Source organism: Sphaerodactylus townsendi, linkage group LG01 (assembly GCF_021028975.2).
Source record: "Sphaerodactylus townsendi isolate TG3544 linkage group LG01, MPM_Stown_v2.3, whole genome shotgun sequence".
Taxonomy (NCBI): Eukaryota; Metazoa; Chordata; class Lepidosauria; order Squamata; family Sphaerodactylidae; genus Sphaerodactylus; species Sphaerodactylus townsendi.
In genome coordinates, this window is record NC_059425.1 from 85,755,346 (window position 1) to 85,766,182 (window position 10,837).

A 10,837-nucleotide genomic window follows, 5' to 3' on the forward strand; every position below is an offset into this window, starting at 1 on the left:
TATTCCACCAAATTCCTTGGTGGAAGCCATAATAGCCATGTTGCTATAAAAATTAGAGGTCTGTAGTGAAGGCACAATCTTAGAACTGAAGCTCACATTTCTCATGCAATGGGGAATGCTAGTGTTCCTGAGGACCAAGCAGTAATGTTTAGACAGTTCTGAGTGTGGTCATCAAGCAATGGGTATCACCTCCAATGGCCAAGGCCCTTTCCGCACGGGCATAATACAGCGGCCCAGGGATGGCAAAAACAGGAGGCGCTGCTGCATTGCATTGTTATACTGCATTGTGAAGCTGCCCCTGTTAACCTTGCTGAACAAGCGAGGTTTTTCCAAAGCACTGTCTTCCCGTCGGCGCGGTGCAAACAGCACCGGTGGGAAGACGTTGCTTTCCCCCTCCCCTCCATTCACTGTCCCGTCCAGTGTCACTCTGGAGGGCTGCAGAGCCCCTCCCACGCTGCCCTCCAACCCCTGGAGGTTGGAGGGCAGCATGGGTGGGTCCCTGCAGCCCTCCAGAGCAATGCTGGATGGGACGGTGAGTGGAGGGGGGCGACCGGAGCTGCCTCTCTGGCTGAGAGGAAAGTCGGGGCTGCTCACATGCTAGCGTGAAAACGGTCCCTGAGCCTCCACCGGCATGATTTATGTCGGTGGAGGTGCATTTCTGCCCGTGTGCGGAAAGGGCCATAGAGAGACATGGGTTGGGAACATAGAGGTGCTCACAAGTGGTTGCACTCTATACAACAAGTATTACAGAAAACTTGCCACTAGGATGCTCTCTTCAGTTTCCCTCTGGTTAGAGTAAAATGTTTCTAATGTACACAGCGTATAGACAACCAGTGGTTGTTTTTTTTTTACAGGACTGTGCACAATGATGCATGCTGTTATCCAGTGCGACTGTAATAGGTCTGCAATGATGACATCCTCAGTGCAGTTGTATTGCTAGTAAGCTCCATTAAAGATTTTTTACTGGAAATTGATCAGAGTTTTTTTAAAAAATTGAATGGTTCCAGTTGTGTAACACACACCCCTCCCAACCCAGCATGTCATTCTTAAGAAAAGGAACACAGATTGCTCATCAGTTTCACTTACCAGCTGCTAGGAGAAAGGTTTACTCACTGCATTCAGGATTTTTTAGCACAAACTCCTCTGTGCCTTGGGTTTAAAATGCACAATGCTTCATTCACTTTGTATTGATGGGATAAGTGGGAATAAGCAAGATGTCCTCGCAGTGGAGTGTTATCCATTCAAACATTTTGTTTATCTGCTTAGGTGACAGTTAAAATGACAAAACAGTTCATACAAAAATTCAATGCAGAAACATTATCCCTAGAACTGACCAATAAGGATGCCGCTAGCCTGACCAAAGTGGTGGTTTATCCTCTTGGTCCACGAGCAATGAATCAACACAGCCTTTTAGAGGTGGGCACTCGTTTCCCCTTGAACGTGATGTATTAGTGTCAGTCATGTCTTCCTTAATGTGGACACATCTGAAATACTGAGTTGCTGTCATATTCCTGTCAAAGAAGCACATTGATTTTAAACCTTGGTATAAAGGACTTGAAAAATTAGCTCAGGCATCCCCAACCTTTTTTGAGCCTGCAGGCATATTTGGCAACATTTTAAAAAAAAATCTGCACAGCCAATCATCTCTGCAGTAGTCAATTGCTGTGCAAAAGACCTACCTGGTCACACCCACTTCCTAAAAACACTTGGTGGGTGGTACGAACCAAAACAGGGTTCCTTTGTGATAAACTCTCTTTATTGTCAGAATTTTCATAGGCATTTTCATAGGTAACTTAAAGGAGTTCTTCTGTATAAGTACTTCACAGAAAGTCTTTCACATGTACCCAGGCATCAGAGAGTACTTTTGGTATAGCTTGTAACTGACTTTGTTCAGGTTGCCATTTTTCAAAACACAAAACAAGGAACTGCTCTTGAGTTTCCTTCCCCCACAGCAGTCTGCTAAAACACACATGCACAACCCGAAGCCACATACCAGAAATACTAAATCTCCACAAAGCCTCTGCTACAGCAATTCTCTTTTTTGTCTGACTCACTCAGTCTTTGGCAGCACTCCAAGACTGAAGAGGGGTGGAGGGGAACAGCATCCTGAGCATACCAAATGCCTCATTCTGATCTGTGATCCTGAGCACTCATTTCCACTTCACAGACTCTACTGAACTGTGCCTGGGAGAGACAAATCCCAGAAGTGGTGGGAGGAAAGATGAAAGCCGAAAAAGAGCTGCATTTATTAAGCTGTTTTTCTTTCACTGAAAAGCAGCATTTATCAGTGATTTCATATATCATGTGAGAGGTGGCTCCCTGCCAGTTTCCAGGGATCCAAACAATCCACTGACATCATTTGCTAACTATAGAGCAGCTTTTGCTGTAGGTGAATAAATAATGCAGTTGCAATGGCACAGGGCTTCTTCAGTGACACTGGCTGTCACATTCAAGAAGCATTTCTCCCAATGCAACAAGAATAGAACAGCCAAAGTACAGAAGAGTTGTCACAAGAAGTGGATCAAGGGCACATTCTGCCCAAGAAGGTATCCTAGTGCAGGCCGTGCTGCAGTGAACAAGGATTGCAATGCTCTTGTACATTTCCTGTTCCTTTCTAGGAAGTTTGTGCAGGGGAAATTTTTTTGCTCACTGTAATGGATATTCTTCAAGATCATTTGCACTATATAATGTATAGGCTTTGCATTGGCATAGATCTGTGATGATGCTGTAGTGAGGACACTAATGTTCCTGTCCCTCTTCTTGTGAGAAAACTATTTACTATCTGCTTTTAGGGCAGGGCAGAGTGAGTACCTTCTCACTTGTGTTCTTCTGCAAACACTGCAAAAAGGCATTTTAAAAAGCAATGGCAAGGTTGTGCAACTTTAGAGATAACCATCTGAAGTTCATTAGAGTCCAAATGAGGTTCAAATATGACATTTGTATGTTTTTTCTCCGTATGTGTGTGTGTGTGTTACACTAGGAAAACTGCATGAGATAAAAGGTTATATCCCTCCTTACCCACAATTTTAGCCCTACTGTAGCCAGGACATTCCATGGTCACCTTTTAATTTTACAAGGATTGGATTCTCAAGTGTTTCATTGGGATCATGTGGGCTTTTGGACCTAGCATTTTTAAGGTTAAGAACATAAGAACATAAGAACAAGCCAGCTGGATCAGACCAAAGTCCATCTAGTCCAGCTCTCTGCTACTCGCAGTGGCCCACCAGGTGCCTTTGGGAGCTCACATGTAGGAGGTTGTGAACAAATCTGTGCTCCAAAGGTGTCAGGTGGAAGGACAGTCTCCATTGTCTCCCCCTGCAAAGGGATACATGTTACTTTGACAGCTTTTGAGTGTCAAGTTCTGGATATTTATGTGATTTGCTTAGCTGCTGAAATGGGATTTTCTGTCAGCTGAAACCCTCCCCATAAAATAGGCCTATTTTATAGCAAAATGGGTGTTTATCGATGCCGTATGGCATAAGGGTACTTCTGTTATACAGAACCATATTCCATTAATTTTAAGTTTTGGATTCCACATCTCTACGGCTTGCGGTTTATGTGTCTCAGAAATGTTAAAAAAGCAAAGAAGCAGTGTAAACTTCATCTCCCATATATATAGCTTCCAGCTAAGGGATTGGATGAAATTGACAATAGAGTCGATGGAAGACAGTTCCTATCTTCATTCTGTCCTGTAGGAGTTGAATGTTGCTCTAGGAATAGCTGGGAGACTTTTACCCTAGTATTCTGTGGGGCTGTGGGTTCCAGGGCGTGTAATGGCCAGCCCAGGCCTGTTCATGGCACTTTCTTCGATTTACACTGCAATTTTGAGGAATTTTCTGTACTGGTTATAACAAATGTTTTGTGAGTTTAATTATTATTGGTATTGTTGTTGGTAGCTTCTTTAAATATGAACATGAGAAGTAGAATATGAATAAACATCATATAAGTTCCAATACACGCAGAAAGCGAAAGTTAATGGTATACAACCTGCCACAACATAGTATGGCAGTGGCTAAAGGGGATTGGAGGCTGTATCATTATAAAACTAATTGCAGATCCACTGCTCCTTCCTACAGAATCAATTATATTTTAATAATAGCACTGGGTCTTGCTGAATAATAGCCAAAGGGACGTAAACTGACACTCCATTGGAATAATTATTCCGCAAAATGTAACTTCCTCTAATATGTGTTTTAATGTGAGTTCTTACTGCATGTAATGGAAAGGTGTGCATCACTTGACTGAAGAAATATAGAGCACTTGCAAGGGTTCTATAAGCGATGAATGATCACATTCAAATCATTTGTGAGAGTCTGAAATAAAGCCCGTAGAACAATACAATAAATGAATATTCACTTCTCTCAATTAGGATTTCCTTGCAGCATGTTGGTTTCCCAGATGGGAATTTCCCTTTGCTATCCTACCAGTATTGGCCTGAGCAGGTGCGGCTGTAGTTATCCTATAAACCACTTGACTGGGAGTTACATCCAAGAAAAGCCACTTTTTCACCATAGCAACTTGTGCAATGTAAGCTTTCCCTTCTTGGATGCAGATGGTTCAAACAGACTTTTGGGGTTTGTGGTGCATAATGAGAGAAAGGAAAACAGTCCTTTCCATCAACATGGTTTGTTGAGCTGTTCTGTAAGAGAAAGAACTGGGTCTGCTAAATGAAGGTGAGGCCATTTGGATTGCGCTCCCAGAGACCACTGACAATGCAGTCCTTTAAACTGCTACATTTCTCACACTTGTTACCTCGTCTTTAAGAAATGCCCAGCTCTGAAACAAAGCAACCACCGTCAAGAAACAGAGTCCCTTAGTGCAGTTTCTTGTTCTGCTCTTATACATTGGTTCAAGCTTCAATTTACCATAGAAAGAAGTTCAAGTTAGAAAATAACTGTGCTGCTGTTGCTTGAGATTCAGGAAGCTGTGGCCTTTTCCAACTAGAGATAAAAGTCCACGGTGCTTTGGAGGGAGCTGTTTCTGTCCTGATTACATCCCAACCCTTCAAGGCTGAAATATGATCCCTCCAATTTGTGAAGGTGCCAATCCTTGAGCCTCTCTACACTTGTGAAGCACGGGACTCCAGATGCCATCCCAGCTGCATCTCATTCTGATCCCCCCTCCCCTGGATCACACTTGGTTATTAAGAGTTATGTAATTAAGTGACATCACCAGCCGCATGGTACAATTGGTCAAACTAGGTAGGCCAATTTAGACCTTGCCAACAAAGTTTAGCATTTTTGGTCTACTTTGGCTCTTGCTGCCTTACTCGTAAGCGCCTACGCAGCAGTGGCATGGGAGGTTAAGAGCTCGTGTGTATCTAATCTGGAGGGAACAGGGTTTGATTCCCAACTCTGCCGCCTGAGCTGTGGAGGAAGCTTATCTGGGAAATTCAGATTAGCCTGTACACTCCCGCCCACGCCAGCTGGGTGACCTTGGACCAGTCACAGCTGCTCGGAACTCTCTCAGCCCCACCTAGCTCAGAGGGGAGGTGTTGTGAGGGGCAAGGAGATTGTAAGCCCCTTTGAGTCTCCTGGGAGAGAGAAAGGGGGGATATAAATCCAGCTAACTAGCTTCTTCTTCTTAATCCAGTCCTGGACGCCATTTCGCACCTGTTTTAAGTATCTGTCCATGCACCAATACTTGGGAAAAGTGCATTTTGAATGCTGGAGGAATTTCAAATCTGTAGCAACCTGAACTACTGTTATTACTGTTGCAGTCATCCCTTTTGAATTAGCCTTTGTTATTGTAATCTTCACTGCTCACTGGTTGTTTGTTTTAGAAATATTCCTGCACAGTTTTAATAAATCACTTTAAGTATGTCTTGTGGTGTTGTTTGTCTTCAGGTTGGCTTCAGTCTAATTCCAGGTACCTACCGATGTTTCCCCGAAAATAAGACAGTGTCTTGTATTAATTTTTCGCTTAAAGATGTTCTATGTCTTATTTTCAGGGGATGTCTTATTTTTTCAGCTCCACCAGCTGCCATGCTCGCGGTCGAAGCGGGCATAGTTCCAAACAAGTACTTTGCTACGTCTTGCACTTTCGGGGGATGATTTATATTTAGCACTTCAGCAAAACCTCTACTAAATCTTATTGGCAGGGGATGTCTTATTTTGAGGAGAAACAGGGTGAGCCCTATGTGGCTATATGCAGGTTTAATTGTTTGTGAAGCTTTACTGCAAGTGGTCAGCTCTGCAGGGATGACTTTCTTGTCATTAATCCCATGAAGGTTGGAAGCTTGCCCCTTTGCATCTGACTGTCCAATTTAGACAAAGGGGCTGGTGACACCTACTGAGACTGAAGTGTGAGGACTCATATCCCAGGGTTTTGTAAGGTTGCATGTTGCTGTACATCCCAATATCCCTTGGACTAGGGGTTCTTGGCAACCACTCAAAGTAGCTTGAAAGGTGATCACATTGTGACTTTCCATCTTAGTGCACAAATTCTGCAAGATGGAACCAACAGAATCTTCAGATCCATAAGATCAGGATACTTCCACAATACTTTGCCATTTCCCCCTGTCTTACGCTGGTTGGAGTCTGGGCTCACCTGGAGACTTAAGGATGAATTGACACTCACAAGCAGTTGAGGTGTGCAGGTTGTACTGCTTGAGACTGCAAGGGCATATGTTCCCCATAAACAATTGATCCTCACACAAAGAACTCTAGCATTTAACAAAGAGAGCTATTCGGCTGGGGTACGCCCTTTTCACTTAACTTTTTATTCATTTATAATATTTTGTGAGGGACCATTCAGATAAGCTACCCCTACACACACCAGGCATAGATCTCACATGATTTTCTACTGGTATGCGGTCCCAACCTGCAATCTTCTTGCCCTAGCCATCTTTTCCCCAAACCAAAGAGCAAATCATGGCTTTCTTCCATTTCATTGTTGATGCACAAGGTGCTTCAGAAGAATTACGACCACCCTGGTTGGGGGGGAAAGTAGGACTAATAAAAGGAAACATTTTTTCATGCAACGCTTGATTGATGTTTGGAATATGCTGCCACAGGAGGTGGTGATGGCCACTAACCTGGGCCTTTAAAAGGGGCATGGACAGATACATGGAGGGAGAAGTCAATCTATGGCTACCAATCTTGATCTGAGATTGCAAATGCCTTAGCAGACCAGGTGCTTGGGAGTAGCAGCAGAAGACCATTACTTTCCGCTACCTGCATGTGAGCTCCCAAAGGCATCTGGTGGCAGACTGCGAGTAGCAGGGGTGCTGGACTAGATGGTCTATGGTCTAATCCAGAAGGCTCTTTCTTATGTTCTTCGGTCTTCAGGGGAGCACCTACTGAGAAACAGCCAGCCTCTATCATAGAAGGACTGTGACTTGGAACTTGCACTGCCACAGGGAACCTCCACATATTTTGTAATTGACCCCTTCCCCCATGACAGCCATTTTTAAATTGTGCTTACTCCCAGTTCCAAAATCTGAGGTATCAATGCAACAAGATTGAGGGACCTTTAGACAAACAGGAATCAGATGGGACTGATTCCTATCTCGCGTCTGGAAGAGAAGGAGGGGAAACACAAATCCTTCAATGATATAAAATGCCTTAAAAGGAGAGAATATACTGACAGTTACGGGACACTGTTGCAGGAGAAGATTTTACAGGCTTTGATTCTCTTTCCACTTTGCTTTCTACTGCAGTTACTAGATAAAACACTCAAACAAAAGAAGATAAATGTTTTTTTCCATCTAGAGGCTACTAAATGTTTTTTTGAGCCAGTTTTTTTTTAGAAGAGTGATGTAAGGGTGTGGTGTGAATGTGTGTTTTATCATTGTGTCACACTAACAAAAGCTTAGTATAGAAATCCTGAGGGCAGACCTCACATTTCACCACCATCAGAGGAATATTGGCAATGGACTACAATACATAGATTGCATTTTTTTCTATGGAGAAACCACACATCATATCTCACATCATTTATATCAGAAACAATTTGTATACAATTGGGGAATGGGTTCCCAAGTAAAACTTTTAGCATATTCCCTAGGCCTTCCCTGAAACTCACCTGCTCACTTTTACAGACTTCGAGTGAGAAACTGTGGGAAAGTGGTTAGGAAAGAACCTGGTTTTCTATCCTGACTGCCTGTCTGACAGACTACAGCAGCCTATTCTTTTCCTGATGAGGAAACCTCTGTTGCATTCAGGTATGCTTGACTGTTATCACAACTGAGTCAAGGAGTGTCTTCCTCCTTAGGAGCGTCAATTGGAGTCAAACTTATCATCCCTTGTTCACCTGTTGCTTCGGCTATTACTCATACTCATTACTAGATCTGCATTTGTCATGAGGGAACTACTCCCACTGTATCCAGTATGCTTCACAAGGCCTTCTGTTTACATCGGTTGGTGCAGAAACATTCAGGCCTTCCTCCCCTTTCAACCTAGAGAAGTGTCATTCATCAGTATTTTCTACTATACAAAACTAAATGCATAGTACACTTCTCCTTTAAATTATAATTAAGCTAACTTGGTTGAACAGTTTCAGAATGGTTTAATTTTACCAGCCTTTCCATGTGGATAATAACTGAAATGAGCACTACTTAGATAAAGCTTAAATCTTATTCTTCGTGCACTTATTTTCTTCTTTAAAATGCTTTGCTTTAACCACAAACTCTTTTCACTTTAGGAGAGAAAAGGCCATTTCCCTCTGACATCCATTTCATATTCATAATGCCTTGTGGCTTTTATGGTATTCTTGTTGCATTATAGGAAATCATCTACATTGTTTTCTTTCAGCAGTAGGGTCTGCAAGGCTTCAGCACACTTGGATTAGTTCCTCTTCCCACATCTCCCTCAGCAGAGACTAGTTGATCACGCAAGACTTGGTATTATTTCTGAAACTGGGATCAGGTCGAGAAGCGATGTATATGCGCAACACCCATTTTAAGTCAGAGGGAGGTGCACGCATACACACACACACACACACACACACACACACATATTTTGGTGACTGGGTGCTTGATCTATTAAAACTAGGCTTTCAACCAGCTGGGGAGGATTTGATTGCTATTCATTCGGCTTCCTCTAACAAGGTCTGTTTGTGCATTCCTTGCACATGAGGGAGTTTTGAGTGTCCAAGGGACAAGAGACTCAAACTAATGGTGTTATTTTGTTCTGTTTGTCTCCACAGGATAAGGAAACATGACTCCACAGCTTTCAGCTTTGTTGTAGACTTCTTCCTGCAGCCTTTTCCCCGCCCTTTTGTTCCTTGTGCTGAGCACAAAGGAAATGTGCTTTGCCTTTACTTTCTCACACATGTTTCAGATGTGCAGGGGTGTGATTGTAAACAATGTCATCAAATGCTCCAGAACTGTCTTTTCCTCCACCGTGTCTTATTCCCATCATGGGGGAGGGGAGTGTTCATCAACAGGGTGTAAAACAAACAAAACAAAACAGTAATCTGGCATTCCAACTGCAATTTTTTAAAAAGAAAATGTTAATGATACGTTATGTGATTGCTCTAGGTTTGGCTTCACTTGGTCTTTATTAGGCACATCTGGTATTTTGTAGCAATATAAGTAGCAGGAGTTTTTGGCATGCAGAATTATCCGGCACTGCCATGCAGGATGGAAACTCATCAGGGAAGCTACTTAACTGTGCTGCTCCACAACTTTGCTTGTACACTGGGCATCTAGCCAGAATAGCTAAAATATGTGATTGGCACAGAGTTCTTGCCACGCAAACACTTCTGGAAATTTCTGTGTTCAGGCCTGCCAGATCCTTTATGCGTAACATGAGTTTCTCTCTCCCTGAGCAATCAGTTTTAAGCCTAGCTCGCCTGGACAGTTAAAAAGAAATATAATACCTTTGAGTCAAATTTCCATTTCTCCATTGCCAAGGTCACCATTTCAATGAATTAGTAGGCATTTCCTAAAACATTTGTTTGAGTTACATTAAGTGTAACATGTGGAAGACAACTCTATTTCGTGGAAAAAAACTGAAAGGAAAGCTATCTCATTTCCTGGAGACTGCCTACTGTCTGCGGGGGAGGTGATGGGGGAGAAAGGACAAGGTTGTTTTTAAACAGCACCAGGAAGGGATTTGATCTATTTCAAGTTAAAAGTACCTCTGCCAGTCAGCTCAATATATTTTGCAACCACAGCTATGACAGAAAGAAGGGTAATCATCATGTAAAGGCATCAGGTACTGTCTCACATGTCTATCGTCAAAATAAGACAACAGCTCCAGTCCCTACCTCAGAATATTGTAGGGATTTTAGGCCTGGTGTCAATGTATGTTTTGGGCAAGGTTGTGCTTCAGAGATTGTACCATATCATGACCATCAACTTTGAAAGTTCCTAGCCCCCAGGGCCTGAATGAAATGCTGGAAGTCTGCAGGAGAGAGCAGGGCTGTGGAGCCCCATGTCAGGGCACAGAATCTCCATCCCAAGCTCGTGTTGCCTGCCACCTTTCCAAGTGGTGATATGAGAATTTTTTTAAAAAACCTCATCAGTGTAGTAAGCATGATGGTGTTACTTTTGAGGAAAACCCAGAAATGATGGTGGCAGCTCCAGGAATTGCTAGAAATGTATGAGTTTTATCATAGGCCGTTTCCGCATGGCAGCGGAAACGGCTGGGTCGGCGCTTCTCGCGCCGACCCGAAGACGCTGGGACCGTCCGCATGGACGGTCCCGGGAAGAGGCGGGCAGCCGGCGCCGCGGAGCGCCGGCGCCCGCACGACCCGGCTTGTCCCTGGGCCTCCGGCGCGTCGCGGAGGCCTGGGGACACGCCCCCCTGGCCCTGCGCGCCTGCTCGAGCGGCGCAGGGCAGGGGGGCGTGTCCCCAGGCCTCGGCGACGCGCCGGAGGCCCAGGGACAAGG